The sequence below is a fragment of the Zootermopsis nevadensis genome, unplaced genomic scaffold, assembly GCF_977971745.1.
Source record: "Zootermopsis nevadensis isolate Lab colony 2312 unplaced genomic scaffold, Znev_1.0 Znev_ptg000020l, whole genome shotgun sequence".
NCBI lineage: Eukaryota > Metazoa > Arthropoda > Insecta > Blattodea > Termopsidae > Zootermopsis > Zootermopsis nevadensis.
In genome coordinates this window covers 18,645,269-18,673,224 of record NW_028259152.1, presented here as the reverse complement: position 1 = coordinate 18,673,224, position 27,956 = coordinate 18,645,269, and the positions used below count along the sequence as shown (strand labels likewise).

The 27,956-nt window shown below is 40.6% G+C and overlaps 1 pseudogene across 1 annotated transcript; it reads right to left on the bottom strand.

The window, feature by feature from the left end:
* Positions 1–49: 49 nt before the first annotated feature.
* Positions 50–27,956, bottom strand: LOC147873332 (peroxisomal multifunctional enzyme type 2-like; annotated as a pseudogene). Its single transcript, XR_015535967.1, has 26 exons — positions 27,802–27,956; positions 27,540–27,623; positions 26,880–27,017; positions 26,500–26,652; positions 25,882–26,026; positions 25,316–25,443; positions 24,958–25,074; positions 24,364–24,563; positions 23,915–23,975; positions 23,681–23,841; positions 22,240–22,358; positions 21,889–22,061; positions 21,316–21,492; positions 20,406–20,567; positions 17,816–17,957; positions 17,367–17,462; positions 16,777–16,939; positions 15,330–15,437; positions 9,498–9,927; positions 8,752–8,901; positions 8,170–8,267; positions 7,583–7,670; positions 7,117–7,337; positions 6,557–6,768; positions 5,809–6,022; positions 50–3,616 (listed from the first exon to the last, which is right to left on the bottom strand). The product of XR_015535967.1 is annotated as a peroxisomal multifunctional enzyme type 2-like (transcript).

Here is a 27,956-nt window from a genome sequence, read left to right as displayed (position 1 = left end):
GCGGGTAATATTTTCTTTGCGATATGGGAATGAAATAAAAGTAACGAAATGGATATATGGCTTTTATTTAGCACAACAAATATACAGCCACCTACAGATGCACCCGATGCACCCTAGTCAAACAATATCTATGCCACTGAACTGGTAGCTAGCTAAGAACACAGACAAGCCAAATCAACTCATCCACATGAGAAAGTACCCTGCTTTGGACGCAACCAAACCCAACAAACCTAAGTTACTAAGGACGTATGCTGTTACGGACACAGCCTAGCCCAACCAACCTGAAGCGGATTAGACGAACGAATGAAGACAACTGTGGACGCAGCCTAGCCCAACTAAATAAAGCGTATGCAGTAGTATCCCGTTTCGGACGCAGCCATCTCCCAGTAATCTGTTTCGTACGCGGTTTACGGAAAATAACTCTGCTTCGAGCAAAGCCTTGCCTAACCAACATATGTTCGTAGTGAGGTCGGTGAATGGTGGTGACCTGTCAAGTATGTGTAAGAAGCCTCCTGAGCATAGAGCACAGCCAAACTAAATTATGCCCATAACAGAGCAGATCGCTGCAGAAAAAATCGTGTATATTGAAATTAAACAAAATTTTTGTTTTGAATCGTTTAATTCATTTGCAACTTACATTTATTGAATACAGGGTAGTGGTATGAGAAGTAGGATACATATGGCTTTGAAATTATTTGAATACCTCTTGCAAATGTCAAATCTATACAAGTTTTCCCTTGCGTGGTTGGTTTGTCCAAATTATTCACTAGTTCAAGTTTAAAGAATTTCTGAAGGTACGCACATCACAGTTCTAAATTTTCGTCACTATTATATTCTAGTTCGAATGTTCGAACGTTTTCACGTCAAAAAGTATGGCCAAACATATCTGGAACTGAGCACGTAACCTGCGACGGACGTAGCCTACTCCAACCAATCTATGCAATTGAGCCTGTATCCTGCTTAGAACGCAGCCAACTATCAGAAAATTAAACACGCTAGGATGTAGCTCGCTTGCCTCGCAAAAATTACCGATAGCCTTAACCTGCTTCAGATGCAGCCTTCACCAACATACGACTCCCACGTACTTGATGCAGCCTCGGCTAAAGAACCTATTCACGCTTTGGACGCACACTAAAGTAAACAACCTATGCCAATCAGGTGGTAGCCTGTTTTAGACACAGCATAGCCCAATCACCCAATACACTCGAGAAAGTACCTTGCTGTGGACGTAGCCTAGCCACACCAACCTATGCCTCTAAGAATGTAGCATTTTAGGGAGTTGTCATCAGACCTCACTTTATCATAACTACATATCAACTGTATGATACTACAATTTTAAATTCAGTTTTACTTAATTGCATCTTTCCTTCTGTATCTTTATCAGTTGTATTGTACTATAAATCATCTTGTATCTTCTTAAATAAGTTGCCTGTCTGCTTCCTCGCACAAACAAGAAGCAATGACAATACAAACACATTTACAGATCACTTAATGTTACTGCTACAGTGCGCCGGCCATGCATAAGCAACAGAAGGAACCCATCACCAGTAGAAGGAAGAATTAGAACTTTGTTAGTCGGTTAATAGACACACAATATCTTTAAGAGTGATCTGTTAATGTGTATGTAAGCATCATCTGTTGCATTTATGGCTTCCCATATCATGAACATAATGTACTACTTCAACTTTAATAAGTGTTTGCCAGAAATGTTTTAACGCTTAAAGATTACCATAGTAAAGTGAACAAGTTAAATAAATTTCTTTATTTTTCTTCTATCTAAATTAAACGTTAAGAATTAATTTAATTCAATTTTTCTGTATTTGAAACAATTTATTATATTTCAAAATTTCATGTGCTCTTAAACATTCTTTTCTGTGCTTCCGTGCACTCCAGTTCTTCTTAAATCACTTTCTTTCAATCATTCTTGTGATAGACTTCCTAAGATATCAATTATAGTGAGCAATTAGCCAGCTACGGACGCAGCATAGCAAAGGACACTGCCTAGTACTATCGTAATATCCACGTTACAAATTATCCTCCTCTGGACGAAGCCTGACACAACAAACCTATGCAAGTAAGGCAGTAAGCTGCTATGGACGCGGCCTTCAACACAGTCGATCTCTTCGGACAGAGCCTTGTCAACCCAACCTGTGATTTATTCAGCCACTAGGAATCTATGTACGCAACCCAGACTGACCAATGTTTGCCTGTGGTCTTGTTGCCTTCTACGGCCACAGCTGGGCCAAACTAAGCACGTGAAAAGATTTATTGCTACCGCAGCAACCTAGGATTAATAACAAACCTCTACAGTGGTGGCCTATTTCAGACACAAAGTAGGCAAGCAAACATAAACCTAACTGGTACAGCACTGCACATGCAGCATTACCAAACAAACCCATACAACTGACAAGGCACACGGCTACAGACGCAGCCTAGGCTAAGCAAGATATTCACGTCAACCAGTCGCCTGGCATGGACGAAGCATCGCCCAACAAAACTATACATGTCGACCACTAGCCTGATGGCCAGCTACTGACGCACTCTAACCCAGACTTCTTAAGCCCTGCAGATGCGGGATAGCCGAACGAAAGTGTGTACCTGAGATCGTAGCCAACTACGGACACGGCGCACCCTCAACAATTCATGCAAGTGAGCCAGCATCCTGCTACCTATTCACGCAGAGCACGTACCTTGCTGTTTCTATAACCTACAGAACATGATGTATCACCATTTTCTTTTAGCCTGATTCCAACGCAGCTGCTCCTACTCCTAGTAAATCCAAGCTATCCTCCAAGAGCTGAAAATCTCGAAGACGCAGCATACGCAAACTACACCGTGACCCTTTTCGGGTGGCCTGATTCAAACGAATCCACAATAAAAACATACATATGCTAGTGAACATTTCGGTAGAGGTGGCGTGACATGTGAGAAAGTAGGTGTGCCTCTTCGCAAGCAGAAAAGACTAAAGGCTGATGGATACATGCCTACGCTTCCGACCTCCTTGTCATAGTAGAGTAGTAGTAAACTATGTCTTATGCAGGAAATGTCTGAGAAGTGTTCGCCAAAAAACAAAATTGACAGCACAATCTTCCACGTGCCTCATGGTGGTGGTCCAGGGGGCAAGTAAACAGAGCGAAATGCACAATGCAACCAATTTCCTTCCATCCATATCTCTGCTTCTTAAAATAAATTAAAAAATAAGTCACTCTGCCTCAGTCTCTCCTTGAGGCTGACACTTGCCGTGGTGAGCCTCGTGGTCAACCAAACTCAAATACTTTACCTACTCAGAGTGTGTCATACTCTACATTTAATGGGGCTACACGCAATCTGCCTACATCTTTGACCGTTCTAAACAGCCAACAGAGGGCACATGTCAATGTCTGATTTCAAATCAGAATGAAATTTCAAAATTCCTTTGCGTTCGTCGGACTCCGTTAGAGACAATAATAACTCTACGTGATCGAAAAAATCAACTACCTTTGCACGTTGCACCAAGTACTGCACCATACGCCATTCAAAGTAAGCTAATGAACGATACCGCAACACACGCACAAAGAGCCCTTCGCTTCGAGTCCCCTCCAGAACACGCCGCGTCCACTGGTACGTGTCCGATGCACTGGCGTACATGAAACACAAACACAGAATATAAGTCAAACATACCAACCACCGATCGCCAATGCTCAGAAATGACATCGATAAAATGGAAAGAAAACAAACCTTTTAACAGTATCGGCCTTTCTGAAGTTAAAATGGGGAGGTTCTTGGTGTCATTACATCCACCGGCAATCCCATTTTATGTAAACTGGATGTAAATGAACAATGATAAGGAGATATAAATACAATATCAATTTCAAAAGAATCAAACATGAGCAAACATTTACAAAGTTCAAAACCACGACAACGAAGACTCAAACGATATCTCAACCTCTCACAACAAATAAATAAAACACTCTCTCAAAAAAGAGAAACTCGGCCTCAGTCTCTCACCGAGAGATAGGGCAGCTATCTTACCTATCCTAGAAAGCCCCTTTCTTGACCAAATTAAAATACCAATGCCAAACACATAAAATGAAGGCAGAGCTACCTCCAATGGAAAACATGGTAGAATACTATTATTATTATTATTATTATTATTCAGTGTTCTGTCTTACAACAGGTCCATTGCTTTGCCCAAAAAGAACTCTCCAGTTTTCCCTATTCTCAGCTTCTCATTTTAATTCCTGGAACTTCATCTTCTTTCCTTGTTTCAGATCGTCGGTTAGCTGTATCAGTCTTCTTCCCAGTCCTCGCTTTCCTTCAACCTGACCTTCGATGATGCCACTCAGTAACCCATTCCTTCTCGTAATGTCCGAGCCAGTTAGCTTTCCTTCGTGTAATCGCCTGCAGAATGTTTCTTTGCTCGTCAACTCTCCTCAATACTTCTTCGTTGGTAACTCGATGCGTCCACCTGATCTTCTCTATTCTTCTCCAACACCACATTTCAAAACTCTCCAGGTATTTCTGTTCCTTCATCCTGAGTGTCCAGGTCTCTGCTCCATACGTAACACTTCACTAGTTTCTTCTTCATCTCCAATCCCAACTTGTTAGTGAGAAGTATCCTCTTCTTGACGGAAAACTGCCTTGGCCATGGCTATCCTTGCTTTTACTTCCTTGGTGCATAGGGCGTCCGTCGTGATTATGCTTCCCAAGTACTTGAAATTCTCCACATTCTCCAGCCGTTGGTTTCCAACTACAACGTTCTGCTCTCGGTGCCATCCTCATTACCTTTGATTTTTCAATGTTGATTTCCATTCCATACTCTCTACCTGTTACCACTAACTTGTCCATCATGTTCTGTAATTCCTCCTCTTCCTTCGCCAATACTACCAAGTCGTCTGCATACTTTACAGTCATTATCATCTTCCTCCAATTTTGAAGTCTCCACAGCTTCCTTGGCAAGCCATTCCCCGTACAGGTTAAAAATAAGTGGTGATACGCAGCATCCCTGTCTTACACCTCTACCTATCTCAACGCTGTTGGTGTCTCCTGAGTCCAGTCTCACGTTGACTTTCTGCTGCATGTACAGGTTTTCGATTAGTCTTCTATCTCTCCAATCAATTCCAATTCTCTGTAGGATCCTCATTAATTTCTTCCATTTTACTCGATCGAAAGCCTTCTTCCTGTCGATGAAGCAGACACATACTTCTTCCTTGACATCGAGAACTCTCTCTGAAATTATTCTCATAACTCCGATGGCATCTCTGGTTCCTCTTCCTCTCCTGAATCCTAATTGGTCGTCTCCCATCACTCTTCTTTGCTAGTCTGTTAGTCAGTATGGTAGAATACTAACATCAAATAATTAAAGAAATACATGTCTTTGACGGCCCCTACACCTCATGTAAAGCAAATAAATTCACATTCCATTTTGAGAAGACATTTTTTGTCATGGGTCTATTTTAGGTTAAGACAGTGAAGCAACCTTATTATATTATTAGGTCTGCCAGTACTCCACACCACACCCTAATACTGTCCTTCAAACTGTGAAACTTGTTCCAATGCAGATATCAAAACATCTTGTAAACATAAACAAGATCTTTACCTAAATTGACAGGTATTTCTACTTACAGACCAGTTTCATTACCAACGGCATTCTCTAAAAAAATTTCAAAAAGACATGCAACAACGTGCTATTGAATTTTACACACAAAATCTTAAGTGAACTAAATAATGAAGTGCATGTTGGTGGAATATTTCGCTATCTTGCCAAAGAATTTGATTGTGTAAATCATGAATTAGCACATCTGATAATCATATTTCTCGTATACTTACACAATGCATGTCAAGTTGACACAGAGATAAATCTCTCGCAGACATGAGGTCCTTCGTGATAACAGCCGATTGATTTCCTGTCGTCATATCAGTGAGCCACCATAGTGTTTCTGCACATACTCCACTCTTTTCCTGGCAAGCAGTAGTCATGTCAGGTGACGCATCCTTCAACCTCAGTAAAGTCCCATGGATCAATCAAGCTTCTTCTCTGCAGCTATTACCAGAAAAAAAATGCAATCACATTCAACACATCACCTAATTTAAAGGTTTCATAACCGATCCCCTTGCTCAAAATTAACCAAAAGCACAGAAAATATCCCAGCAGCTCCGGTCACTGTGCACAATACTCACACGTCAACAAAACTAAATTCCTCACCTTGGCAATTACTCACTTATTAATTAGTAAACACATCACATTAAAGGCTCCACAGCACTACACACATCACACATGTAACAAAACCACTCATTAACAAAACCTTATCACAAATAGTCACCACCCTCGTCTACAAGATATACCTAACCTCCAATTTTGATGTCCTATGAACAATATATTCACTAGAGAATCATGAATGCCTCTAGCATACCACAGATACTGCAATTATGCCAATCTCTCACCGCACATAGGTCTTTCAACATATCAAATCTCACATTTAAGTTCACAACATCTGAAGTACCTAATAAAATTGGACAGACTCATCTCTCTCACACGACAACCACATCAAATACATTCTAATGCTCATGTACTCACACAACGAATGCCTCGTTCAGACTGATATCAGTTTCTTGCGGATACGATGTTCCTTCTTTGTCCCAGCAGGTTTAATCTTCTGACATCAAGTCGGTCCGCCAACTGTTGCCGCACGTACTTCAATGCTTGTCTGGCTGGCAGTACGCAGGTCACGTGACAAACAGCATGGTGCTCAGTAGAATCTGAAGGATCATTCTGTTTCTCGTAATCTGCTACTCCCAGAAAGAGAAAATACAGTCACATTCAAGAAATCAAGACATCACACTCTTCTAAGAGCACACAGTTTTACTTCACCAAGCAGTTAACACTCCTACCTTAGCCAATGAACAAGCACCTTCCATTTTCAGAAGACAAATTCTGTCAAGTTCATTACAAACCCATTCACAAGTTAACTTTAAATACGGGTCACAACCAGCGACCTGACAAATTCTGAACTCCCTCACTCACAGATTCATACTGGAGACTTTCTTTCCTCCCCCCCCCAGCAAATTTAAAGCATTCGCCAAGTGGGCCATTATTCCACACGTCATAATACTGCAACTACAAACTCTACAACTCACACACATCACGTCAGTCCCACGCAACTTCTGTTGCCACTGATTCAGTGGATATTTAACGAACAGTTCGCTTGCCGTCTGTTTGGAGCCGAGGATGTTGATCGCTGTCTCCAAGATACACGGCTCCCTCTCCTCGTGCCCCATTATGACAGCAAGGGAGTCTACAAACACCAGTCGGTCCATGCCCCTCAGGTTCGCCTGTTTTGATGTCATGGAGAAAGGACCTAAATGAAAGATTAAGAAATGGCAAGCCACTACAACACAGCCAACATCTGTAGCACTTCTACTACTAAGGTGAATTCAACCGACAAGGGGCAAGAGGTAGCCGTAGCAATTAGATTTTTTTTTCCATATCACCATCAGTAATGCCACTTTATCATACCTTCTGGAAGCAAAGGTGGAAACTTCACCATCAGTAATATAAATTGTTTCAATGTTGAACAATCTAAATTTATAAAACTGAACTCACCAGCTACCTGAGATATCGCCACCATTGTGTAGTGACAAACAAGGAACACACCGTCGTAACTCTTTCATGGCTGCAGCAACAAACACTCCTACCAACATACACAACAGGCCTTACTGGCTTTTCCAGATATGAAGCAGACGCTTTCAACAAGTTCACATACTAAATGTGGTTTTAAGAGAGATTTCAGGTTCTCACAGTGGTCTTTGGGTTCTAACACCACTTGGACTTACAGAAAACCAACACAGATTATGATTTTTAAACATTTAATGGTTCGCTATATCAGCTGCAGTTATCCTTGTGACTAAGCGCAATGCCATGAGGCAGTGGGAGCATGGAGGTACACTCCATGCATTCTCAATTATAGAACAATGTGGAGGTCAGCCTCAAAATGTGGTTCCTTAAACTGGCAAAGAAAAATCACGTTCTTCAGTGTTTCTTTGTAGTCTCAATAGAAGAAATAGACAAGTTCTTTATTTCATTAAAACCATTTACTACTTTTCAGGAAAAAAGGTCTTCTTCTTTCAATAATGGCATTGCAATTCAGAAAAGAAGTTTATTAAACAATTTACTCAAATGGATGAACTTGCCTGTGACTGCCATCTGGTGAGTGGCTCTGGCTTGCTTGTCCTGCAATCTGCACGCAATCCCATGGACTGCGGAGATCTCCACATGTGGATCATCAGAACTGCAACGGCGAATCACAATGAGTACAGATAATTACACTCACATCCTAATGTTCAGTGTACAAAATGTTGGTCACAACAGTGGCCAATGCAGTAGCTGCTTCCTAAATCAGCAACTGATGTAAAAGGGACAGAGAAAATGGGAAATCTGGGTTTATGATATGAGAAAGAAATACATTACGTGCAGATGCCTCCTGGTACTGGCAGGATACTAAACACAAACTAATTGTGATACAGCCTCTAACAGGCTCACTGTACCAGTAAATAATGAGTTCTGGGTGCTCAGAGAAAGATCTATACCAGTGCCTCATAGACTGCCATGGGACTCGCTTACAATTCTGCGTTGAAAAGCCAGTGATTAACAATCTGTTATGTCATGTTAGTACCATCAGGCTGGAAAAACATCTTTTATTTTGTACACTTTTTTAATATCAAGAATGAGGTTAGTTTTACAATATTCTTCTGCCTCCAACTGCTCTTATATACCTTGGACAGGAGAAAAGCTGCTGCACTGTATTCTCATCTTCATTAAAATTCAGGGATGCCACCAAGAAACAGCAAATTATTTCCCAGCACTGACGACGGTAACGGATCCGTCGTGCTTGACTTCAGAGCAATACATGCTGTCTCCACGACCTGGAAAACACAAGCAACAGTTTCAAGTTATAACGAGTGACAACGCAGGCCACATTCACTGGTAAGGGAAGTCAAATGTTTTAGTTACAGTAACTTTCAAGTACTGCACTTACTGTAATACTCTAAACACCTTTTCTCCACATCAGGGCGCATGTCATATTTATTTCCAGAACCTTTGGGTTTCATGGACACCAACATATCATTGACTAGACTTTTATTTTGTAAGTGGAGTTTGACAAATCTCAACAATAAAATAAAAATTAATTACAAGTATATAATTTTTCTATAGTCTATGCTAACCGTAATAAACGTCAAAAAGGAACGTATTATACGCGTATCAAGTCATTTAATGATCTTCCACCAACAATTAAAACTCTAAATGATTTAAAGGTGTTCAAGCCTGCATTTAAATTATTTTTCATACTTGAATTGCAGAATCTGAAGGTTATGTACATTCACGTGTGAAACACATCCTTGTAATTGTGTCAAAAGTACTGAAGTTTATATGTATTGTATGAAATGATTTGTTCTCCATCCTTTGGTTTAGTCCTAAGAAGGATCTATGGAATGTAAATAAACTCTACTCTCTAACATACCTGAACAATGCAATTCCTTATCCAAGTCACAAACACTACAGGTGCTTCGTTCTGTCTGGTTCTTCACATCTCCAACTCCAAAAAAGCTGCTTCCCCATCACGCACACAACTGATCTTCTGAAACGCTGATATTCAGACAAATTAGTCCTCCATGTCTTCGTTGATACCAGTAAACACACACTACAGCTACAGTTCACATGAAAGTTGCTACTCAGTACATCCCCTGATCTCAAACTACTCTTTGAGACAGACTAGGTACTCCCACTAAATCTATAACCGTACACCTCCTCGGAAAGCAAGGTAATCGCACGAGGGCCTGAGGTCTTCCTTGTGGCATTGTGAGGCATGCTACGAACACCCCATACTTGGTCACTAGGAATCAAAAGTGGGCAACGGCTATAGTATCCCACATGCTTGCAGGCACTCCTACCTGAAACAATACCAAATACCAAAATAAATATCCGCATTGTGACACCAGTCGTAACTGCTACTACGAATGCACTCTACACCTCATCAATAATCAACTGGCCAACTAAACCAACCCTCCATGCAACCAAAATATTTCACACATTACGTCCTTCACACAAGGGAAAGATGACACACATCAATTCAAATTAACTTCCACGCCCTGGCAATATATATGAGAGTAAATCTGCACTGGACTCAGAATGCATCCTAGCAACCAAAGAAATACAGAGGGGCAGAACGCCCACGCCATTTTATCATAGGCAGGGACGGCAACGTCTGAAAAACAGCGAACTCATCCGACCTCCTTGTCATAGCAGAGTAGTAGTAAACTACGTCTTACGCAGGAAAAGTCTGAGAACTGTTGGACAAAAAACAATCTTCCACGTGCCAAATTCCTGTTGCGATAAGAAGTGAGCCTGCCAAGTGTACTGAACATACTCCACTGATTTCCTGGCAAGCAGTAGGCTGGTCAGGTGACAGACAGCTTTTCCCCGAGTAAAATCCCAAGGATCAATTAAGCTTCTTCTCTCAGCTATTCCCAGAAAGACAAAATGCATTCACTTTTAACTAACACAAATGCAAAAATAAACAGCATTCTCATGACGCAGTTGATTGAACATGTACTTTTGTTCTTGGGGGGGGGGCACACCACACACACTTCTGAGTATATAAATGTCACTTATCAATGCCGTAAACGCCTCATGGCGTTTATTTATTTGATTCCTCGGGAATCATCGACACATAACCTCAACCGTTAAACGAGAACACCCCCATCATTCCGTAACCTGATGACAGCCCACCTAGATCGCTGTTCGCACACATAAACTTACAGCACCTCCAAGACTCCGAAGACTAGATTCACGCTTACCAACACACACTCACTCTCTCTCACTCTCTCACTCACTCACTCACTCTCTCTCTCTCTCACTCTCTCTCTCTCTCACTCTCTCTCTCTCTCACTCTCTCTCTCTCTCACTCTCTGCGCGAACTTGACCACAGCGAATTCTAGTAGCGAACCCCAGTAAACTACGTATTGAGCGGGAAACAGAAGGGCAGCCGAATGGCAGTTCGAGACCCCGCGGATTCTTACAGTAGTATTAAGTTCTAAATATAAAACGAGGGCAGGACTGAACCGATTTCTGATTTCTGCCCTCTAAAAAAATAATTGAGGGTTAACGGACGGGTGGGTGGGGAGCCGAAGATGAGAGAATGAGGGGGTTATGCAAAAATATATTTATGAGGGAGCAGCCAAAGGTGGTCCAAACAGACATCATATCAATCAACAATCTTTAACCAAAATGTGTTCAAAGCACTTGAGTCGAAAGAAAAAATCCAGCCAAATAAATCAACAAACAAATCTGTCATCTACTGGGCATGAGATTTTTGCAAGCAAATCCAAATTCATAACAAACACCACACGCCAAACTTACAAGTTTACAAGTTTTAAAACCTTTATCCTTGCTTAACACACCACAAGCACAGAAAATACCCCGGCAGGTCACAGCACTACATAACAAAAACCAAAATCACTTCACAAATAGTCTCCACCCACGCCTACAAACGATACCTATACCAACTGGAAACAGCAATAATGTCAATCCCAAACTGCATTTACTTCTGTCAACATATCATCTCACACTTACAATCACAACATTTAAAGTACATCCTATAGGTCAGGTAATTACACACTTCATTCATTGTCCCATCAGGTTTCCTGTTCAGATATCAAGTCAGTCTGCGAACACACTCAACAGCTTACATGACAAGCATGCAGGTTTGATGGTTTGATTTATTTTATTTCGCTGGATTGTTTCTTTTTCGACTCATATGCTTTGATGTCTGTATGTTTGGTATACCCCCGACTGAGCCCCCTTTTATATATTTGTGCATAACCCCCCTCATTCTATCATATTAGGCGCCCCACCCTCCCGGTAACCCACAATTATTTTTAGAGGGCAGAAATCAGAAATCAGAAATCGTTTGAGTCCTGAGTCCTGCCCTCGTTTTATATTTAGAACTTAATACTACTGTAAGAATTAAGAATTAATACTACTGTAAGAATCCGCTGGGTCTCGAACTGCCGATGTCGTACTCGTACTCCGCACGCCAGCACGCTATCCATTCGGCTACCAGGCTCCTACAAGATTACGATTCTGGATCTTCCTGATATATCGATGCCCTGCTCTTTCCCGCCAATACGTAGTTTACTGGGTTCGCTACTAGAATTCGCTGTAGTCAAGTTCGCGCAGAGATAGAGTTGGTAAAATTTGTTGCGTGAATCTAGTCTTCGGAGTGTTGGAGGTGCTGTAAGATTATGTGTGCGAACAGCGATCTAGGTGGGCTGTCATCAGGTTACGGAATGATAGGGTGTTCTCGTTTAACGGTTGAGGTTATGTGTCGATGATTCCCGAGGAATCAAATAAATAAACGCCATGAGGCGTTTACGGCATTGATAAGTGACATTTATATACTCAGAAGTGTGTGTGGTGTGCCCCCCTCCCCAAGAACAAAAGTACATGTTCAATCAACTGCGTCATCAGAATGCTGTTTATTTTTGCATTTGTGTTAGTTAAAAGTGAATGCATTTTGTCTTTCTGGGAATAGCTGAGAGAAGAAGCTTAATTGATCCTTGGGATTTTACTCGGGGAAAAGCTGTCTGTCACCTGACCAGCCTACTGCTTGCCAGGAAATCAGTGGAGTATGTTCAGTACACTTGGCAGGCTCACTTCATATCGCAACAGAAACCTGACCTGCCTACTGCTTGCTCAATTTATTTTTATGTTTTGCCGTATCACAATGTTGTTGCACATTAAATCCCTTACCAGCTGTAACATTAACTTCACAAAGTTTACAGAACAGAATTGTTCCATCAGAACTAAAATATTCCTCACCGAAATCTTTAATGAAAGCTCTTAACTTTGCACTTTCAGAACACCACTTTTGGCATCTGAACTAAATGAAGGATTCACTGTAAATGCCCGAGAAATGTAGTTTCAAGTAAGAATTTCATACCCAAAATATGAATTTTATCCTCAAAATATAACAAAAATGATCCTAACCATGAATCACCAGTATTGTTCCCAACAAACTGTGGTCAACCAGTGTCCTTGAAGATCTAAACATGATTTTGTGATTGTAAATAAAATTTTCATGAAGCAGAGTCCTTGAGAAGCTAATAGTAGATCATACAGTAAAGACTGCACCAAACCCTTAATTTAGTATGACTCCTTCTTGTTCCTGTACGAACAAATATCTTTGAACAGAATGAGCAGTTGATTGATCCACTGGTTGCTTAGCCGCCTGACTGTGATTAAGAGATCAAGTGGCTAAAAGGGTGAATGAACTGACTAATTGATTCGTAGGCTATTTAATAATTATATTTCAACCGTACAAATTACTTAATACTAAATGGGATTAGGATTATTGTGAATGGAGGATCCAAGACATGAAATTGTAATCTGAACAAAATTAAACAAACAGCGATGCAAATACATAGTAATTAAATGGCTAATTTGAAGGAAAAAAAACATGCACAAACAATATTGATTATATAACTATCCACTGCTAATACTAAAGTGCCACTACATTCCTTGGGCAACACCAACCACCCACTGGTTTCTTGATTTGAACACTTTCCCAAAAAAACAGCACAATTCATGAAGCTCCTCATTATGTAATTTTCTCTCGCTGCCTGTATGTTTCTCTTAGTTACATGTATTCTGCTCATCACAGACATCAGTGCAAGACACCAAGTTTAACACCCACACAAAACAGCAGGTGAAATAAGTAGCCATTATTATCTGTAATTAAGAACTTTTCCAAAAGCAGGAACTTTGAACAATGAAGCATGAACTGGCCTTCAACCTAATAGAGGAAATAAATGTCTTAAATATACTGTCTCTTAGTATAACGATATTGCACAGTTCAGTATCACCTCACAATTGAATAAATATAGTCATTTCTTTCACTCTGATGTTGGAAACATACATGGCACCTATCACACCGTGCAAAGACGTCCATTCGACACAGCCCACACTGACAGGTTAATATTTCCCACTTATAGGACCACAGTTCCCTTGTTCTGTAGTGTCCTCTGTATCAATGAAACATTATGTCCATGTGACCATGCACTCTTTCTCCTACACAGTAACAATTCTAAGGCCATGTGATATCCCCAATTTCATCATGATCATGTAGTGACTGCTTACCATAATATACTACCAACATAATAAACAACAGGAAGCAGCAATTACCTGGCATGTCACAGCATTAGTGGGGGAGCCTACACAGACAAGACATGCAACATAAATCACATGCGTTGCGCATATGCGCATGCCAATCCAAATGTTCTTGGATCAGCACACAGGACTAAAACACAATTCTAACACACATGAAGAATCACAGCAAGGTGAAAAATCACTAACACACTGTCTGACCGGTATTCTACACTACTGTGAATGAAACAGTGATCCACAGAGCAATAAAATTAATTTAGTGTCCTACAAAACAACTCATTACAAAGATGGTTGCCTGCGACGTTGCACAAACTGATTTTTACATTAAATGGTGCAACAACCTGCAAGACAGCCACCTCCATATTCACTATCATAAGAACCTCAAAACTCAATTCAGTAATGGCAGATGACAAAGTTAAAATGAACAGAAGATCAAGAGAACTGAAATGGTAGATATTCATACCAAATTTCACAAAAACCAGTCAACTGCTGTGTAACTGAATCAGGCTAGATGGACATACACATGCAGCGTACTTAATTAATAAGACTGCTTTATAAGTCATTCAAAAACCACTGGATCAACTGGCATATTCTGATACACTATGATCAGATTCAACTGGAAGATCTGAGGAAACTGACAAAAAAAAAACCTCTTCAGTCAGGACAGCAAATCCCCTGCTGAGACTTGTGCATAGGACGTAATTCATTTGAGAAACAGGAGTGCTAACACCACACTGCTATAATTTACTGGTAGAATCACTCCTTCCCAAACGAGGATTTGCACAGAATAGTTTTGTCCATGTACTACACAACAATTCAGATCATTTTTTCCTTACGCATAGGAGATATTTATTTATGGGGGATTTACACTAGTGACAGACTTCCTTCCTGTTGCTATAAAACAAGTTTGTGTCCCAAATTCCCCAAACCCTATTTCCTTCATGTATTCTAAAACACAGGTAACCCACAAATTTAGCATTCTGTACTTGCTATAGTACATTCTTTTCCAACTGAAACACATTTGCTCATCTTACATTCAGTTCACATATGAATAAAATGGGAAGAACCCTGAGAGAAGGCACAGACAGACCACAGAAATCACGTCCACAACATTCACAATAACACTCACCTGCGAGCTTCTTCATACTTAATCTGCTGTCGCAAGAACACCGCATTCTTCAGCAGTTCCTGTATGTTACCAAGGTTATCCTCTGCCCCCTCCATAGACTTCACTGCCCTGGAGAACAATACAACTGCTGAAAAAACTACACAAAGTTCTGGGAAGGTCTTGTGATTCTCACTTTTCTTCCAAATCATATATATATATATAGATAGATAGACACACGCACACACACCATATTTGGCGACTTTGTGTCAGGACTCAGGATCTTATTCCTTTGCCAGGCAGAAATGTCAAATGAATGAAGGTCTAAAATCACTAAGTTAATTGATTAAATAATAAGCTTTCCTTGTAACATAAAGAAATTACACTTCACATAATTCAAAATGTCAACTAGAAATGAGCAAGATGCTGCTACAAGCCTGTGGAAAAGTATTCACTTGGGAACAAGGTTCCTCTTGAATACTAGTGAACGAACAGAATTTCCTTTAAACCTTACCCAATGGCATACTCCACATCGTAGCAACGTCCCTGCAACTCATGATGCAGTCTGGTAACTTCTACCCTCTTCTCCACCATCGGGGGCAGTGCTTTGCAATGTTACGTATATAAGTTCAACATAAACAACTCAATCCATGTTTGACACGTTTTCAAACCTTTTTTAACTTTCATTTCCAATTCCGGGTCTGATGACAGAGACATCGACATGATTCTCAACACAGTTACGTTATATTACCGATAACAAAGCACATCCATATGTGCCTAATAATTATTCCAAATAATCGCATACGAAGTACAGCCGATTAACAAACTACAGTTCTGAGTTACAAAGCATGTTACAAACTATGGAACTTCTAAACTTCCGTGTTTAACAGTGAAGCCAAAACAGTTTCATTTTAACATTGGCAACGGCTGGAACGGTATATTTTATCGTCATTAACTTTTAAATTGGTGACAATGAAGGGAACCGGAACTAATTTTTAAGTGCGGTCATTGCCAGTAGGAGTCGAATTACATGCTTTGTTGCTTGTGAGTTGGCAACGAGTTGGAAGTTTTGATAAAGAAGTGCCATTCCGTTGGGAAAGATTCGAAGTACTCCTGCGTACAACACGTTGGGGAGTGTATAAATTAATATTTCGTTAAAAATCTTGAAAGAATGAAATTTCCAAGTATTTTTGTTCTCGCAGCCCTAGCTGCTTATGTAGATGGTAATGAGGAAGAAGAAACGGGTGCCAGATTGCTAATTTCGAAACAGATACTGAATAGATATCTGGTTGAAGACATGGACATAGTAGCTGGGATATTTAGATGTCATATTGTTTCAGAAAAGTTATCGTCCGGTTGTTTTTGCAGAATAGAAATTTTTACATATCATAGGCCGTTTATGTTACAAGCCAAAGAATATGGAGCATCTCATGATAATATTGTATTTAGTACCCATATAATACCAACATACCTCATAAACTTGTTTGATTATAACACACAACATTCTTTGCAGTACACACTATATAATGTTGGCACAAGTACTGCTCTTGGTGTTAAGCTGAGTGACAGTAGCTTTCACAAAGAGGCCTTCACTTTGGTGGGTGGTCAGCTCAACATCAAGATTGACAGGATCCCTGCAGGGACAAATGTATCTCATGTAGTAGTTGTCAGACCAAGGAAATATGGATACTTCAACTTCACAGCTGCAGAAGTCAACTACAGACCAACAGAGGATGCCTCTGAAGTGAGTTATCACTTGCATGGACCGTGGTCAAAATTTATAGAAATGTTTGTAATTTCCATTGTGCTGGTCCTAAATTATATATTTAGAATGTACAGGAAGCCATTGTAAAATAATGAGCATAAAACACAAATTCTTCAGATTAATAAAATGATTTTCATTTTGAAACATTTAAATATTACTTGGAAAATCCATCTATGGACACCATACTTGTTTCTGTCTGCTTCTCTGATATTCAAAGCTCATAATTAAAATGAACTGAGGACTGAATATAGCTAACATCAAAGCTAAAATTGAATATTAATCTCCAAACTTCTTACAAGTCTTCCAAGTGGTGTTCCTCAGGTTTCACCATCAAATTTCTGCATACATTTCATTTTTCCAGAACTTCTTGACAAATACATATGCCACAAAGCCTGTAATCATGTAAAATTCCTAAGTTTATCTCTTGTTTTGTTTTTTGGGTTTCTGTTAACATCGTCACACACTGCTCCTGTAGGACGCAACAGAAATGCATAACAAGTCTTTCCGTTTCAGCTGCAAGTGGCCGTGACGAGCGAACCCGGCGAGGGTCTCATCATTGCCTTCCGTGACTATGATAAGAAAACCCTGTCTCTCAAATGAGATACAAACCCAAGATCTGCCAGATATGAAGTAGGAGAGTTAACCGCACAGACAAAACGTTTAACAGATGAAAGTTTTAAGTTAGTCTGTATAAAATTTACTCTCTAAAAGTGCTGTAAATCCATGACAACTGTGTGATACATACTCCAGGTGGCAACAGTATTGCCATCTTTGGTGATGTTGTACTGGAACACACCACCGATCTTCTTGGCACGCTCTGGGTTTGCCGCAACCCGCTTTTTCAGCAAGTCAAACACACCATCCGAATCCAGCGCTGATGTGGATGCCTGCACCAACAATGCAACCTCACATTACAGTTTACAAAGCCACCAACATCATACACCATTTCTGCATGTCTCTAGGAACCTGTTAACTCTCTGGTGATAGAAAACGAAGGTCGAACATTGCCAATACCAAACAGTATCACTAGCTGCAGGACCAAGCCACTTTGGCACAGTTCAAACACATCTGTATTTGTCTAAGATCCAGCTTAATATTATCCTCCCCTTAAATTCTCAGTCTTACTTATGTCCAATTTTTTTAACAGGATTCCCACCAAACTATGCATACATTATGTGTTTTCATCTTATGAACAACACATTTAGTCCTTTAGTTCACTATCCTAAGAATCCACTTATTTGATCCTTCAAGATCCCAAATAATATTTGGTTGTTTTCAAACACAATTTAGGTTCTTCACACAAAGAAAGAAACCATATTTTACAACCATACAAAAGTGGAAAAATATGGATATGATGTAACTTGATCTTTAGCATTACTGAGAGTAGTTTCGATGGTTACACACTCTGTAATCAATAATGAGTACTTCCTGAACGTGTTAAATATTTATGAATACTATATTTTTAGCTTAAAAACAAATGCAAAACCATGTTCATATTTTCATTCTATGTCAGGACATGAGATGTGCCTCTGAACTACAAATTCCAGTTTTCACTTCCCTCACCTTGGTGGACCTCATCACAGCAGGCATAGTGACTGACTGATGCAACCAGCATACATCAGAGCTACTCACTTGTGTTTCTTCCATGACCTTGAACACAGCTACTGTACTGTACATGTTATCAAGACAACCTTACATGTAGGCTAAATGAACTATACAAAGTGCAAAGTCTTTCCTGCCTCCTTGACAGTGACTCAGCTAGTCAAAAAACTTACTGCTTTTACAAAACAAAGGTTCATTATTCTGTTACACAAAACACACACAAATGGCCATATCATGACTCGGCTCCACCCCCAGCATCATGCCAAAATTTTTTTCCAAGTCTAAGCCAATTTCTGACCTAATGACATTTTACATAAACAAGTGTAGTGAAACAATGTATTCATGTGACAACTTCTCTTTGTCTCCCACAGTTCACTATTCACAAAGCACTAAGTGAACTGTACAAATCGTGAAGTTTGTTCCTCACTTTGCCCACTGAAGATGCAAATATCCTGAGAAATTGATTTGCAGATATTTACCATAAGCTGGAAATGTAACTAGGAAAGAGAAAACAAAGAAATTCCATAGAGCTTTTGAGTAACCTCTGAAGACCAACTAGATAATTAAAGAAAATAATTAACCCCTTCAGCCACAGTAAAGGTGCATAATATTCTATCAATCCATTGTTACCTCAAAGAAAACACAACATGTCTCCACGACAACACTAAACTAGTTAATGCTGCTTAGAGAAATAAATTACTGCTTATTCTGAGATCAATATAAAACCCACATTATATATTCTGTGGGCAAAATGCAGAGATAATGACTGTTACAGCAGGTGGTACATACAGTTACAACTCAGCTTTAAAGGGTTAAAATGGATCTTACTGAAGATGTGATACTAGCAATGCTGTAATGTTTTGGATCTTAACAAAAAGGAAACATAACCTTGTCACTGAGAGTAAGAAATTGCTAGGCTGAACAATGCAGGTTATCACAAGATAACAGAATATCAGTTACACTTTATATCGATTATAAACACAACTTGCAATCTGTAGGAACAAACACCACACAGCTCAGGCCTGCCTCATGGACTTATCTTGGACCACTTGAACACAATCCACAACCTAACACCCAGTATTTTAAAGATCCATTTTAATATTACACTCCCATCTATGAGTTGGTCTCTGAAGCCATCTCTTCCCTCAGGTTTTCCACACAAAATTCTGTACTCATTTCATGTCTTGCTCATGCATGCTGTATGCCCTGCCCATCAGAGCTTTCCTATCATTTTACTAAAAATCCAGAATTAAATCTTATATTTGGCTCATTAAACCCACACTAAATTAAACATTCTCCAAAACACAATTACAGAATTTACATCAAAATGTACATTTATATTAAGTAAGCTTTACATGCAAACACAGCTCAAATGCTTCGTCTTGTTTAGTAGCAGTGTACTGCATAATCAAATTGCATTTTTCTGTGAGGAACCTGCAATATGTGTGACCTTTTATTTCCACTGCGTAGACATGAAATTTAACACAAAAATTTCATTGGAAAAGCTGAAAGGAAAACAGTACTTGGGAGATCTACACACACACAGACATTACTAAAATGCACCTTAGAGAAATATGATGTGAAGAAATAGATAGACTCAACCAGCTCATGACAGAGCATAAGGGCAGAATTATGTGAACGTGGTGAAAGGCCAGCAGCAACAAAATTTCTCACCAGCAGAACAACCATCATCAAAGATGATCTTGGCCCATCAGTCAGCCACAAAAACGTACCTTGTGCTGCGGGACGGATGCCTCGGTGAGATCGACATATGCGCCAGATATCACCACGCTCCCCGTCTCTTTCACCTTGGTCTGAAAGTGGATACGGTTCCCCTGTTGCCACATGTCAGTCTGTAGTGTCTGCCCAGGGATAACCGGCTTGCTGAACCGAGCCTGTAAACCAGTGACAGTCATCATTTTCTTCATACCCTCACACTCTGATGGCCTGTGTAGTGCAACGATCTAAACCATATTAATGGGGATATCAGGTTGCATCTCAGTCCAGTTTCTGACTATCCTTCTCAGGCTAATCAGAGTTCTCCTCAGTCCCTCCAAAAAACTTCCAGCATAGTAACATGAAAATTAATATTACTGCCCCTTTCCAAATTCATACCCATTCATTATCCTCTCATTCTATCTGATGCTATATAACCTCTGAAAATTAAACACATTCATGAAATAACATCATATTTAACAATCTCTCTGATGGAAAAAAAGTACAAAGAACTTACAAAGCAACAAGATGATAAAATTAAAAAAAAGAGACTGAAATGGTAAAATGTTATGAACAGTCCTCCGGAATTACAACTTAGAAATCTACTATCAAGCCACACCATTGCACCATGCTTCACATGAATATTTTTTTTACTTACCATAGGCCTCCCTTAACGTATCCACTGTGAATGGGAGTCACGGTTATGAAGTATTCCAACAGGGATGCGAGAAAATAGGAAAGCATGTGGAAAGAATAAGAAAGTACAATGACTGACATCAACTGAACTGTACATCAGACACGGAAGAGGCAAGTGAAAAATGCTGTGAACACAAACAATCCATAGAACAACAGAAAGAGGGTGCTGGAATGTTATCATGAGAATGTGAAAATAGGAAAGCCCCAAAAAGAGATGTTTCTATTACACACCTTTATGGCTTTGAATTTGGTTGGATCATTATCCGCATACTGCTGTAGGACATGGCGGGCTGAGAAGCCCAGCGAACACTGACCGTGCAGGATGGGCCGATCAAATCCACCAAATGCAGCCACATTCGGGTCAATGTGAAGTGGGTTGCGGTCTCCAGACAGTCGGTAGAGTGCAGCCTGCAGGAAATAATGTTGAAGTGAAGAAACATTGACAATTAATTTGTAGGTGTGTTTATGATCTCTCTCCATACTAAATTCTACAGACTTAGCTGCAGTGTTTCATTAGTCATAATTTTCACACACAGCAATAAGTGCAGATTCAAAGCAGTCAGCATTTTCAGTCTACATCAAATAATCTTAAGGATGCACATTTTACAAAGCTCTATCACCACAAATATGTCAAGATCTTAATTAGATTGTGCTTCTTCTCCATATTTTACATGTTAGTACTACTGACAGAAGAAACTAAAAATACATACACAGAATAAGAAAAGTTACATTCACCCCCCCCCCCCCCCCAAGAAAAATAACCAAAGAGCCTCACACGTAACACATGCTTCCCTCTATTCTGACCTGATCAAGAGACGTGTGTTGCTCAACAGACAAATCAGGAATCCGCTTTGGTGGTTCTGCTGTTGGCACATCATAGGGTGAAGTACGCTTGTCTGTAACACCCTTCATTCCAACAGCAAATGTTGTCAGCAGGGACTGTGCCACCTTCTCACCACTTTCATCAAATGTCTCCACTGCAATAATGACAACAGACAGCAACTGAATTTGTATCACCTTGAAGACTAGACTTTTAAACCACTTATATTCCCCCTAGCCTAGACAGATCAAAGAAAAAGAGACACGTTACAACTGCACGAACCAAGTTGACAGAAGTTACAAATGGAATGATCATACTGCACAATTTTATCTCACCTTCCACCAGCACAACAGTCCCGGATCCCTTGTCCAACATATCCACCACCTTGCAGTGCACCTCAAGAGTCCCTTCAACTGTTGATGGGACGCAGAACCTCCAAGTACTGCTCACCATGCAACATCTGGCAACATAGCAGCAACACGATCCTCCTCAGTCAACTCCAATTATGTACTCAATCGTTTCTCATTCCTTTGTGCCTCATCAGCAACCCTAAGGTTCATAATCCAATCAGTCTCTACGTCGAAACCACTGAACTATCTTTAAGTTAGCAGAACTTCTCGAATCCATTTAGTGGAAAGAAAGAAAGAAATACTTTATGATATATCTGCAAAAACAACTGAATACTGTCATTTGTTTACATGACCGAGTGGCATGCCAGTGGGAAGCATCTACACTCTGTGCAGCTCACTGAATCAGTGTGAATTCTATCCTCACTCTCTCTATGGTGCAGGATATTCTTTGAAAAACTGACTGTATACTTGGCTTCTCAAAAAATAGAACACTTTCTTTATAGAAGCCAAAGGTTCATCACTGAGTTCACAAAAGCCTGCCATAAGACTAACCTGAGCCAGCTGCATCCAGTTTGCTCCATAGATTCCTATCTCCCAAAGGTCCATCTTAACGCCATCCCACCTACGCCAATGTCTCACCCACAATCTCCTCCCTTCAGGCCTTCTAACCAATATCTTGTAAACACCCCACCCCTTAACAATGCGTTCCGCATGTCCCGCCCGTCTTATCCTCCTCGATTTAATCGCCCTAACAGTATCAAGTGAGGGGTACAGTCCGTGAAGCTCATAATGCAATTTTCTTCCTGCCTCTTAGGTCAAAATATCCTAAACACTCTGTTCTCAAAGACCCTCAATCTATGTTCCTCCCTCAAAGTGGGAGACCAAGTTTAACACCCATACAGCACAACTTTTGTATCTTTAGTTTTCTTGATGTGAGATGAGAGGACAAAACATTTTGGACTGAATGATAGCAAGCATTCCCCGAGTCCACACCACACTGCTCAATTACAACTTCACTAGCATAGAATACGACCTGAATGATCCTCCGTTGCACTGAACAGAAAAACAACTCACTGCAGTATTATTTTTGCAGAAGCTGGATCTGCTTTCATTCCATGAGGACCAGCAGACTTTTAATTTCTTCCTCACTGCATGTACAGTGAACTAAACAAGTCAAGTGCGATGGAGACTGGCTATTATATTCGTAATAGACAAAGCACAGGCAGTAAAATGTGCCTTGCGTTAAGATATATGGACATGTTCAGCTGCGAAGGCAAGAAATGCACATACAGAGATGAAAACACAGCAAGAAGATTGTGAGGTGGCTCAGGGTTGCATCCGAAGGCAGGCTTCGAAATGACCGATGCTGAACCTTGTGGTTATCCTCAAAAGAGTCTGCTTATCAAGACATAACCTCACTTACCCTGGCAGGATTGAAATCCCTGCCACTGAACACCTCAGCAGTAACACTAGACTCCATCACGGCAGACACGCCTTGCAACACGAGGAACGTCGGCAACGCAGAGAAGTCTGCGTGGCCTTCATACAGGAATCTCAGGTCACTTGGGTTGGTCACAGTGCTACCAACTGCAATAAAACAAACACATTACTTGTCTGTCACACTGTCACAAACACACGCACATAATGGTACATTACTCACCTCCCAGTGCATACAGGATTAGGTCATGAGGAGTGTATTGGAACTTTGTCACAACACTCTTCTGGAAAGGAAATCAGGACCTTAAACCATGTTCACAGAATAAGTGTCACCAAGAAGACAAAAGAAGTTCAAGTCTGCACAAAGATTAGCCACCATCAATACTTGGATGGCAGCACCAGCCATTGCCAAAACTAATGTACACCTCATTTAACAAAATACTGGACCTCCAGTGGCGTAAGCCACAACTGAAGTAACGTAAACCACGTACTACAATTATGGCGACGGGCTAAAATCCTGTACACAATAAACAAAATTAATTCTGCTCATTCATACGTCTTATACTACACTCCCTCTATACACCTCCACTGGATGGTGCTTAGACACAGGGGTAACTTGAATAATTACTATCTGAAAGCATATGCAAAAAACTACATCGAGTCATAACTCACGCCATCAGAAGAAAGCCCAGAGTTCGACTTCATCTGCTCCAGAACGGTCATCAGGGTACCAGATGCCTCCTGGATGGACTCCAATTTAACGGCAGCAGACATATCTGTCACCTTGCCCCAGTTCTCACGTACAGCCTCTGGCGTCACCAGCTCATTCATCTGTGCACGCAGCAGGCCGCCCGGTGAACGCACCAGATAACCTGAAGGTTGTCAGACAAGAACGCATCCTGATGGAAAGTTCTGCCGACACTCAGCACGGGAGGTAAACGGTTCTCTGCTTGTCTATCATTACTGCGCTTCATGGCTATTCCAAGCTGTCTCACTGAAATCAGGACCCTTGAAACATGAATCCGGTCATTCTACCGCTGTTGACACATCTACGGAAGTCCACATGCAGATTCTGCGACTTATCTACGATTGTGATTTGCAGTGAAAAAATCATTTCTGCATTTCACTGAAAGAGCAACAACAGACCCAACCTTCATGACCCTAATGAAATGCAGTCCTGTTTTGGACGGCATCACATGACTCAGAACCAGTGGTGTCGTTACAGGCATCGAGCATATTCCGAACAGGGGTGCCACTGACACTTACATTTTCCTGCCCAGCCAGCAGCAGACTCGATGATGGAGCCAGTCTCCTCACAGGATTCGTGACACAGCCACGCGACGACTGGCGCAATCAGCTCTGGGCGCAGCTGCGCAAAGAAATCTGTGCAACAAACAAGTGACTTATCAGTATCACATTAGTGTTTATAATCATGAGACAATATTAAAAACTGCTGATAACAGATCTCCAAAACATGAACTATTTATTACAACTGATAATATGACAAAAGGGTGAATATACTTCCAAAATGCACTGTTTGCATCATTTTGATGTTCATTTATTGTAAACAGAAGTGACACACTGTCAGGCTTTAGTATCAGCAGCATTAAAAGTTCAGACCCACCAGGTGGCAGGATGTCTTCAGTAAGCCGGGATGCCGCAGTTGGCACAATCACATTGCAGTGGATGTTGTCCTTCCTGCCCTCTATCGCTAACGTATTGTTCAGACCAACCAGCCCCATCTTGGCAGCACTGCAACCATAAAAAAAACATACATGGACTCCTCCCAAGAAATGCATAAAGCGGCCATCGCTCACACCAACTTTCTTATTTGAGAACAACTTTTCAGCCGCACAAATTACACAGTCCTGAAAGGAAGAGCGAACTGGAGAGGATGTAGAAGTGACCCTCGGTTATATAACACACTAACCCAGCATCTGTCTTGAGGAACTGTGGGGGAAAACAGTTTCTACCATTTCTGGCAACCAAAGACAAACTTTTATTTTTATAAATAACCAGAATGTTAAATCAATATTTCATAGGCGGGGGGAGGGGTGTATTGTAATTAATACTTTTAAATCCCAAAGATATTCAAAGCAGAACAGATTAATGTCCAAGATATCACGCACACATTATACAAATGATCAATCCTATGAAAGATAAATATACTGAAGTGTCACTAACACCGACCTGTAGTTTGCCTGCCCAAAGTTCCCATATAGACCAGAATTGGAGGATGTCACAATGACACGTCCATACTTTTGTTTACGGAAGTGAGGCCACGCGGCTCGAGTTGCCTTGAAAGCACCTGTTAGGTGTACGTCCTGAATTAAGCCTGCAACAGTAACAAATGATCATTAAACCTCAACAGCACTAGTAACTAGACAAAAAAGCATGCAAAACCATCCCTGAACTCAAGAAATCTACCATAGTCCCTTTTCTTTTGGCCTCCTATACAAAATCAACAACAGACAAAACAGCTCGGCATAGCAGACAGTATTTGTCAAGGTTTTCCTCAGCCTCTCTAGGCAAATGCCATGGACAGTCTCTTGAAACTGGTCAGAACCACAATGAGAATAGACGCTTGTGAATTTTAACTCTTTCAGAATTAGTCTCTGCAGAAAAATGATATTCCAATTTCACTGAACTATCAGACTTTAAGGTAAAATGGCCCCTGGGACAGCTACATAATATCCAGTCACTGGCGCTCTTAGTTTTCTGACTGACTGACTGTAGCAGTCCAAATACACTGAAAGTACCCCACAATCTGATATTATGGCCAAGAATAAGATTTAATCTCAAACATACTCCAGTCTGCGTCACTAATCCTGGAGAATGACTTGTCCCACAGGATGCCAGCATTGTTCACTACCACATCTACTCGTCCAAACTCTTCCAGAGCCGTCTATATAATCTTCTCTCCATTCACCACAGAATCATAGTTGGCTACAGCCTTGCCACCTACCAGAAACAAAACAATCTACGATACAAATGCAATCCCGCGGTGCTGCGACTTCACCGTAAAACAGAAGTTGGAAAGGAAAGGGAATCAGACGGAGGTGGTAGAGGGGGACACAAGGAAGCAGTTTGTAAGAAGGAAGGAGAAAGAGAAGAGGTGAGAGGACAAACAAGAAACTTACATGCAAATGCAGTAGCAGCCAACAAGCATCATAATGCACTAAACCCACCTTTGTGCCGGATCTCTTCTACAACACTGTCTGCTGCACTGCTACTCTTCCCATCGCCATGGCGACCACCACCAAGGTCATTCACCACAACTGATGCTCCACGCTCCGCAAACAGCAGGGCATATGCTTTACCCAGGCCTGAAACATAAAGTCATGGCTGGTCAGAATTATGAGGAACTGGCACACAAGAAATGATAAGTGGGTGAAACGACACACAGAACTGTTCATTGCAAAAAGTTGTAAGCAAATGCCATGATTAATACGATTATGAGACAATGGAAACAGACAAATGATAAAAGAGAAGGGTATTAACTCACCTCTGCAGTGCACACATCACATGGCATGTGGAGTCTCATCATACTTTAATATTATCATGACAACTTTTATCCATGGAAATGGACACACACAAACTGGTACAATTAAAACTGGAAACATACTGTTGTAGCAGCCCACACCCTTCAATTTCATATTTTTGTCTTAACAAATGAGGGAAAGAACTATATTTTTTTTGTACAATATAGTCATTAATGAAGCTGAAACCGCGAAGACAAGAACGATAACCTAAAATAATTTCGACAAGAATTAAATATTTCCGAAAGAAAGTCTTGCATACTAAAAAAGCGATCAGGCACAAACATTATTTTCGTGTACGATAATCACCTGCACCAGCTCCTATAACTACAACCACTCGGCCATCGAATCGCAGATCTGTCATGCTTAATAGGGCCCTACAGAAGTCCGAACCTGAAACAAGACGAAGTTACGTGACCAAACACACGGATAAGGTAGTACAAGTGCAAGATTAACCAGTACTTCGTACCTTGTTTACTTTCGTGTGTATAACTGCGAAGTCATCGTCAAGAAATAATGTAACCGTTAAAATTATAATACAACGCACAAATTGCTAAATCTTACTACGTACGATAAATCCGCCGCTGTCTAGTCGTAGACTCCAAGACACAATCCACTACCACGAGATCATCACAGTTTGTGTGCTTGTGTTTTCAGACCTTCGCATCAGATACGGCCAGTCTGCTGTCTGACATAACTGCAAAACCTCTGTACAAGAGATATGTA